This window comes from Cucumis melo, chromosome 6 (genome assembly GCF_025177605.1).
Source record: "Cucumis melo cultivar AY chromosome 6, USDA_Cmelo_AY_1.0, whole genome shotgun sequence".
In the NCBI taxonomy this organism is placed as follows: domain Eukaryota; kingdom Viridiplantae; phylum Streptophyta; class Magnoliopsida; order Cucurbitales; family Cucurbitaceae; genus Cucumis; species Cucumis melo.
In genome coordinates, this window is record NC_066862.1 from 21,041,139 (window position 1) to 21,048,549 (window position 7,411).

At 32.7% G+C, this 7,411-nt stretch overlaps 1 long non-coding RNA gene across 1 annotated transcript; it reads left to right on the forward strand.

The window, feature by feature from the left end:
- Positions 1 to 2,949: 2,949 nt before the first annotated feature.
- On the forward strand, positions 2,950 to 6,968 carry LOC127149921 (uncharacterized). The gene is made up of 4 exons (XR_007821784.1): positions 2,950 to 3,125; positions 4,006 to 4,099; positions 6,415 to 6,569; positions 6,797 to 6,968. It is a non-coding gene; the product is annotated as an uncharacterized LOC127149921 (long non-coding RNA).
- The last annotated feature ends 443 nt before the right edge of the window (positions 6,969 to 7,411 follow it).

A 7,411-nucleotide genomic window follows, 5' to 3' on the forward strand; every position in this document is an offset into this window, starting at 1 on the left:
AATCATTTACACATGCATGAATCTTTTGATATCCTAAATAAAATGTTTTGAAAATTTTTCTAACATCATAAAGAGATCGTGGGATAACATTGTTTGAAGGTAGCATATCATGCAATAATTTCAATAAGTCACTAAAACTTTTGTTAGACCAACCACTCAAATCTTTAAGTTTAAAAAGGCCACCGTAGTTAACATCTTAGTGAATTTTGTACAATCGGGACATAAGGCGGTCTTTGCATTTTTCATTTTTTTTATGAAGTTCACTATCAGTACTTGAAAAGGTAGGCTCAACATTTACTTATTCTCTTTCATATGTAGATTGATACATGTTAAATACATCAAACATATCTACATCCTCAATTTCTTCCCTTATACAAACTTCCTCCCCATGATGGTACCAAATCTTATATGTTGGGTCCATTCCTTTAATTACTGGATGCTCATAAACAATATCAAAAGATGGATGACTCATGTTTCTACAATCCTTGCAAGGACACATAATTAGATCCATATTCGTTGCATCCTTCTTTACTTTCTCTACAAACTCCTATGCCCCTTTCATATACTGGTCTGTGGCTCTATAAAAAGATGCAAATGTTCATCATTAAAAATGAAAAACTACTTATTATTGATATTCTAATAAATTGTTACGTTGTTGTATCTGTTTAGATGTACCCTCTCTTTTTATTGAAACATTCTTTCTCGAAACATTATGTATACAGGTTTGGCTTCTTATAACTTGCCACTAAAAGTTGACTTTCCACTAAAAGTTGTCTCGAATTGCATTTAGAACCAGTAAAACTCTTTAAATGTATCAATATCTCTTTGAAACATGATGGAATTGACTTGAACATGAAATAGTCGCAAGAGTAGTTAAGGAGAGCAAGAACTTGCATAAGCACTCGTTGTCTCTTGTGTGTGAGTGTGTAAAAAACGCATATCTCGACGCAGCACGATATGCGTTAAGAGTTGGCCTCCATCTCCCAATGCCTTAGATATGAATTGAAAGATACTATATCTCTTGACTCTCTAATTGTCGCGTCAGATGATGTCCTATCTCCCAACGCAATTTCTCCTGATGGTGTTAAGTTGCGTGAAAAGATCCATAATTTCTTATACTGATGACTTATGTAGGGTTAAGTTTCATTTGTTATTTAGGCAGATAATTTGTTAGGAAAACCTACATAGAAAATATTTCTAGAACGTTCACTAATCGAGCAAGCTTTACCTCAAACCTCTTTTGTAAGAGTTTTCTACGCTAAATCTTAACATTTACTTTTTAGCAATTAGGACCTTGCTGCGTTCTAAATTTAGGAGTGGACAAGGTCCGAGCTAAAGCTTTTGAAACTTTTTTTAAAGATCATACGAATGTGTTTTAACAAAAGTTGAAAATAGTCAAAATTTAAGTAAATTTTAAAAAATTATTAATTCTTTTATTCAATTGAAATAAGAGCTCCAATGTTGCTGCATCTCACAAAAAATAAGAAGCAAAACTTCAATAAAATCTATGAGTAAAAAGTAAAAGTGGCAATAAGAGTTGTAGTTGAGGACAGAAACGGACTCATTGAGTACCTATGATTTTTCACTCAACACCAAGTCCTAAATAAATAAATTAAAGTTTCTTCGACACCCAAAATTCTTCAGAACTTTTAGCCATTTCTTAAAAGTTAAAAGTAAGATTTTCTAGGGAATGAACAAGGGTATTTTGAGACTTAAGCTTGCCACGTCCAAAACCTAGAAATATTTTCATAGTGGAGAGTATGTGACGAAAGTAAACCCTAATAGCAAATAAGGCTAATGGTCACTATGAGAAGATTAGTGGATGCAAAGAGGAAAGTAAGTGTGTTGAGGGTGGAATTATGCTTGGGGACAAACATTGATATGGAGCTATGCTTGAGGACAAGCGTTGTTTTAAATTTAGGGGTGTGATAACTTGTAGAAATACAAGTTATTATGGCCTTTTAGGTAGAACAATGAAGCCAGAATGCAGGATAAAGTGTCAAAACACATAACTTTCATTGCATATTTATAAAAATAAGAGAATATAACTTGCATAAGTCTCCACGCTTGTTGCGATGAAGGTTCACTAAAAGACAACAATGGTAGTTTAGTTGATGTGACTTGACAAGGCTGCTGACATGTGCAGAGAAATAGAAGCTTCTTGCCTAAAGTAGTCTCTATAAAGCCTCCATCCCTACCATGTAAACTTGGTTGATCTGAATGGACCAAACCCTAGAAAGCTCCATGAGAGCCGACAGAAATGACTAGCTTTTTCCCTTCTGTAAAAGTTCTTCCACCTCTTCTCCGGTCAACCTTTGAGTAAGAGAGCAAAGAATGCATCTCTGCATTATGTGGCTCGGCTCCTCTTCCTTTACTTTCCTTTTTTGTACTTTCATTGCAATTTTGACTTTTATATATTTCAAGGTCAAAAGACCTACATCAATCAATACTTTGCATATTTATTCACTGTCAATCTTCCATCTCTTTCCTGTTCAGTATGTGTTATAAAGAGTTTGGGTGTGATAAGTGCTTGATAAGGGATCTCTACTTATAAGGTTCATCACATTTAACCTATGCTTTATCCTATCGCCTGCTTCTCTTCGAGAGAAGGAATCAGGTGTTGTTTGCCAACTACTCGAGAGAATAAGTAACGAAGATCAAGTTAAATTTGTTCGAAGAGGGGTTAAGTGACATGCTTAGTTCTGGTGTTTGGCTTAAGGGTGTTCAAAAAGTCTGATAACTCGACCAACCAGACCACCCAACCCAAACTGTAAGGGTTGAGCTGGATTAAATTATGTTTTGAGTTGGGTTGGGTTAGGAAATTAAAAAAAATAGGTTGGGTTATCGAGTTGGGGAATTAAGGGCCCCTAGCCTGATTTAGTAATATATATATATATATATATATAAAATATTATTTGCGTGTTTTCCTTTCCTCCTAGCCCTGCGTTTGTGACTTTCTTCATCGTGTTTTCAATTTCATCTCCCACATTCATAACTTTTCTCCTCCTCCTCATCCTAATCTTCTGCATTCGTCGTCGGTCCAATAAAATATAGACGAAATCACCAAAGCCACCAACGGCAGTGAGAACGGTAGCAAGATCTATTCCACCAATGGCAACAAAAAGGTGGGATTTTTTTTATTCTTTGGCTTTGAAAATATTATTGTTTTTCGAAGGTGGGTTGATTCTTGTTGATGACAAAATATTATTGTTTTTATGAGGTTAAAGAAATGTGATTCAATCCTTTGGCCGACACTTTTAGAAACTGATATAGGTTATTAAATACAAAACTTATGCATGCTTTGACATTTAGAATTGAATGGGGGCTGAAAATTTGGTCCTACCATTACAATTAATATTGAATGAAGAAGTCTGATGATGCAGGGATACTTTGACTATCTGTTTGAATCACAAGTATTTGTTAATGAATGTGATTGATATATGATTACATCGTTGGTAATCAAGGGTGTTAGCGGCAGGGAGTTGAAATTTAAAATAGTAATAACAATAATATTTCAGCTACAAAAAATTTAATTACCAATTTAAAATATAATAACCACCATTAACAATGATTTTTCATCAAACAGTACTTGAGAGATTTCCACGTGATTAACAGTTAAGAAACAAAATCCCAACCAACTAATTGCTATCAAACCAGTAATGATGGATTATTAAGCTTCAATTATTACACATGTTTGACTATACAATGGTCCAACAAGCAATATATCTAGTAATGAAAATGGGAGACATTATAATCTTCTGTCCCCAAAACCTCCCTTTCAAATACTTCAATAATATGAATATTCATTTTCAAATGCATTGAATTATTTTATTCATCAACATCTGAAGCTTTCTTTCTTTTTAGTCCATAATTCATTTGGTTCTTTTTTATCTCATTACTATTGAAGTTCATGTTCTTTTTTTTATCTTTGTGCTTTGGCTTTTTGGCTTTCTTTTAACTTTAGGTTTTCGTATTTGATTGATCTGTAACACTTTCTTTTAGCAGTGGCTCAAGTATTTATATTTTGGTTTCTTTAAAACTCGTTACCACGAACACGATGTCAGATACTACGAAATCACCATTGTCATCTAACTTTATGGTAAGTTAAATATTTTGATAGTTAACATTTTTTTTATTTAATAATTTGATGCATTGTTTGAAATCTAAATTTTAGTTGGGGTTGGAATTAGATATGTATATGTTTTAATTAGAACTTTAGTTGGAATTAGATATTTTTATTGGTGTTGAAATCTGAATTTCATGTTAGTGTTGGAAGTTTAATTGGTGTATTGTAGGTTGGTGTTGGAATTACATATGTATGTGTTTAATTGCGCGTTGGTGCTTGAAGTTTAGATATATATATGTTTAATTGGTGTATGTTGGTATTGGAAGTTAATGTGTTTGTTGGTGTTAAAAGTTTAATTAGATGTTGATTTCATTTATTTTATAGATGGATAGCAGTAGTGAGAATGTGAGTGCTGCTGGTAATAATGAAACGCCTCATCTTCCTCCTTCCCCTCCTAATACAAGCCAAACTACAAAACACGTACCACCTCTACCTCCCAAGTCCAAACTTCAAACTTCTTCCGTGTAGGATCATTTCATAAAAATGGAAGTGAATGCTAATGACAGAGCTAGGTGCAAGTGTAACTATTGTAGCAAGGATTATGCATGAGATAGTAATAGTTGTGGAACTAGCAGTGGAAGCATCTAAGAAACCAATGTAAAAAATATCCGTACAGAGAAGAAAATAAAGGACAAACTACCTTAACTCTTGTACCTATAAGTGACAGGAAGAGAGTTAATGCTAGTAATTTTGTGAGAATTATGAATGAGTTGTCATTGTTTGGCCAATCAACATGTAGATTAGCATATGCTAAGATGATAATTATGAATGAGCTGTCATTCAAATTTGTGGACACTAAGGGTTTTAGACACTTTTATAGTATTGTGTGTCCTAGGTTTGATGTTCCATCGAGAGTAACAATAGCTAGAGATATATATCAACTATATCTTGAAGAGAAGAAAAAATTGAAATTATTTTTACTTAAAAGCTCTAAAAGAATTTGTCTTACTACGGACACTTGGATTTCACTACAAATGTGAACTACATGGTCATCACGCATTTCATTGATTCTAAATGGGTTTTACATAAGAAGATTTTGAGTTTTTGTTAAGTTGCTAATTATAAAGGAGAGACTATTGGGCGGACAATTGAAAGTTGTTTGTTGGAGTGGAGGATTGAAAAAATCTTTACAATCACTATTGATAATGTAAGTTCCAATGATATGGCTATTCCATATGTTAAAAGAAGACTTAAAAGTTGGAAATCCATTGTTTTAGATGGAGAGCTATTGCATATGAGGTGTTGTGCTTATATAATTAATCTTACTATAAATGATGGATTGAAAGATATGCATGATTCTATTGTTAGTGCTTGTAATGTTGTGAGATATGTATGATCATCACCTAAGAGAATGGAAAAAATTAAAGCATGTGCGAAGCAAGAAAAAATTCAGTATAAGGCCTTTGTTTGTTTAGATGTAGCTACTAGGTGGAATTCTACATATTTAATGCTTGAACATGCAGTTAAATTTGAAAAAGCTTTCAAAATTTTAGAGGAAGAGAAAGAGGACTCAGATTTTGTTAAGTATTTTGAGGAAGATGATCGTGGAAATAAGAGATTGGGGTTCCCAAGTGTGTCTGATTGGTTGACGGTGAGTGTGTCTATAAAGTTTTTGAAAGGGTTTTATGAAAGCACTAAAAAAATAAGTGGATCTTCATATGTGACTTCTAATGTTGGTTATAAGGAGATTAACAAAATTCAATTTGTTTTGAACAAATGGAGCAACAACAACAACTCTGTTCTTAGTTTGATGGTTATGAATATGAAAAGAAAGTTTGATAAGTATTGGAATTCGGTTGAGAAGATGAATAAGTTGATGTTCTTGGCTATAGTGATTAATCCTCAGTACAAGTTAAAGTACTTGAATTATTATCTTTCCAATGTTTATGAGAGATGTTGTTAAGGATGTAGTTGAGAGCGTGAAGATATATTTTTATCATCTATATGACTTTTACAAATCACAACATAACCCTTCTACTCAAATTGGTCATAGCACTGATGAGCTTAAGCAATCAAACAATGTTACTATGGGAGTGGAGAACGATGAAGAAGTTGGATCTATGAATAATATTTTGTGCTTTGAGATAAGAAGAAAGCTCAATGGAAGTGGATAATGACTTGATTTCTTATTTGTCTGACAAGGATGTATTAGATAAAGATAAATTTGATATTATGTATTGGTGGAAAATGAATGGACATAAATATCCCATTCTATCAAAAAAAAACAATTCATGATGTTTTGGCGGTTCCAATATCTAAAGTGACTTCTGAATCTGCATTTAGTACAGGTGAGAGGATTCTTGATTCATTTCGTAGTTCTTTGACTCCTAGAACATTCGAAACCTTGATATGTACGCAAAATTGGATTCGAGGCTGCTCGGTGTTATTAGATCTTCATCCGTAACTTGAAGACTTAGAGACTTATGAGAATATTTTGAGATAGGTAATTGATTACTTTCTTTATTATCGACTAACATATACGTATTATGCTAAGTATATTTTTATTTACTTTTGTATGATTTATTTTGTAGGGAACCCGTCATCTTTTATTATTTTTTACTAATGAATTAGTTTTGGAAGAAGAGCATATTGATAATTAGTGTGAGTTTTTATAGCATTATGTTATTACTTACATTATATTCAATTCTTATGTGTTTGTACTTTTTTCAGGAGAATAATCACCTAAAATCGTCATGGTCGTGGCACACTTAGGACACCAAGTTGGAATGTTTCTTGCTTATTTTTAATGGACATTATTTAATTTTGAACTTTTGAATCTATTTTTCAATTTGAATGGACATTATAGGACATTATTGATATTCCTATTTTGTGTGATTCTTAATTTTTGTATGAATTTGAATGTATTTTTAAATTTTAATGGACATTGCTATTTTGTGTGATTATTAATTTTTTTTTATGATTTTTAACTTTTGAATGAATATTATTGTAGACTTCGAATTTGAAAAGAATATGAAAATTTGGGTTGAAAGACTATGAAAATGATGAAAATTGAATTCTTACCAATATAAAAGTTTGAAATACAATATAATTAAAAAGAAGACCAACCCGCCAACCTAACCCGACCCAACTCAAATTTTTTGGGTTGGGTTAGGTTGGGTTGACCTATGAATATTGAACCGATAGGGTTCAAATTTTACCAACCCGGTCACTTTGGGTTGGTCCATATTTTTCCTCCAACCCAACATATTTTTCCTCTAGTTTGGCTTCCACCATTTGTATCTCGAAATGTGAATAAGTGTGGTGTGTAGGCGTCGAGAGCTAGAT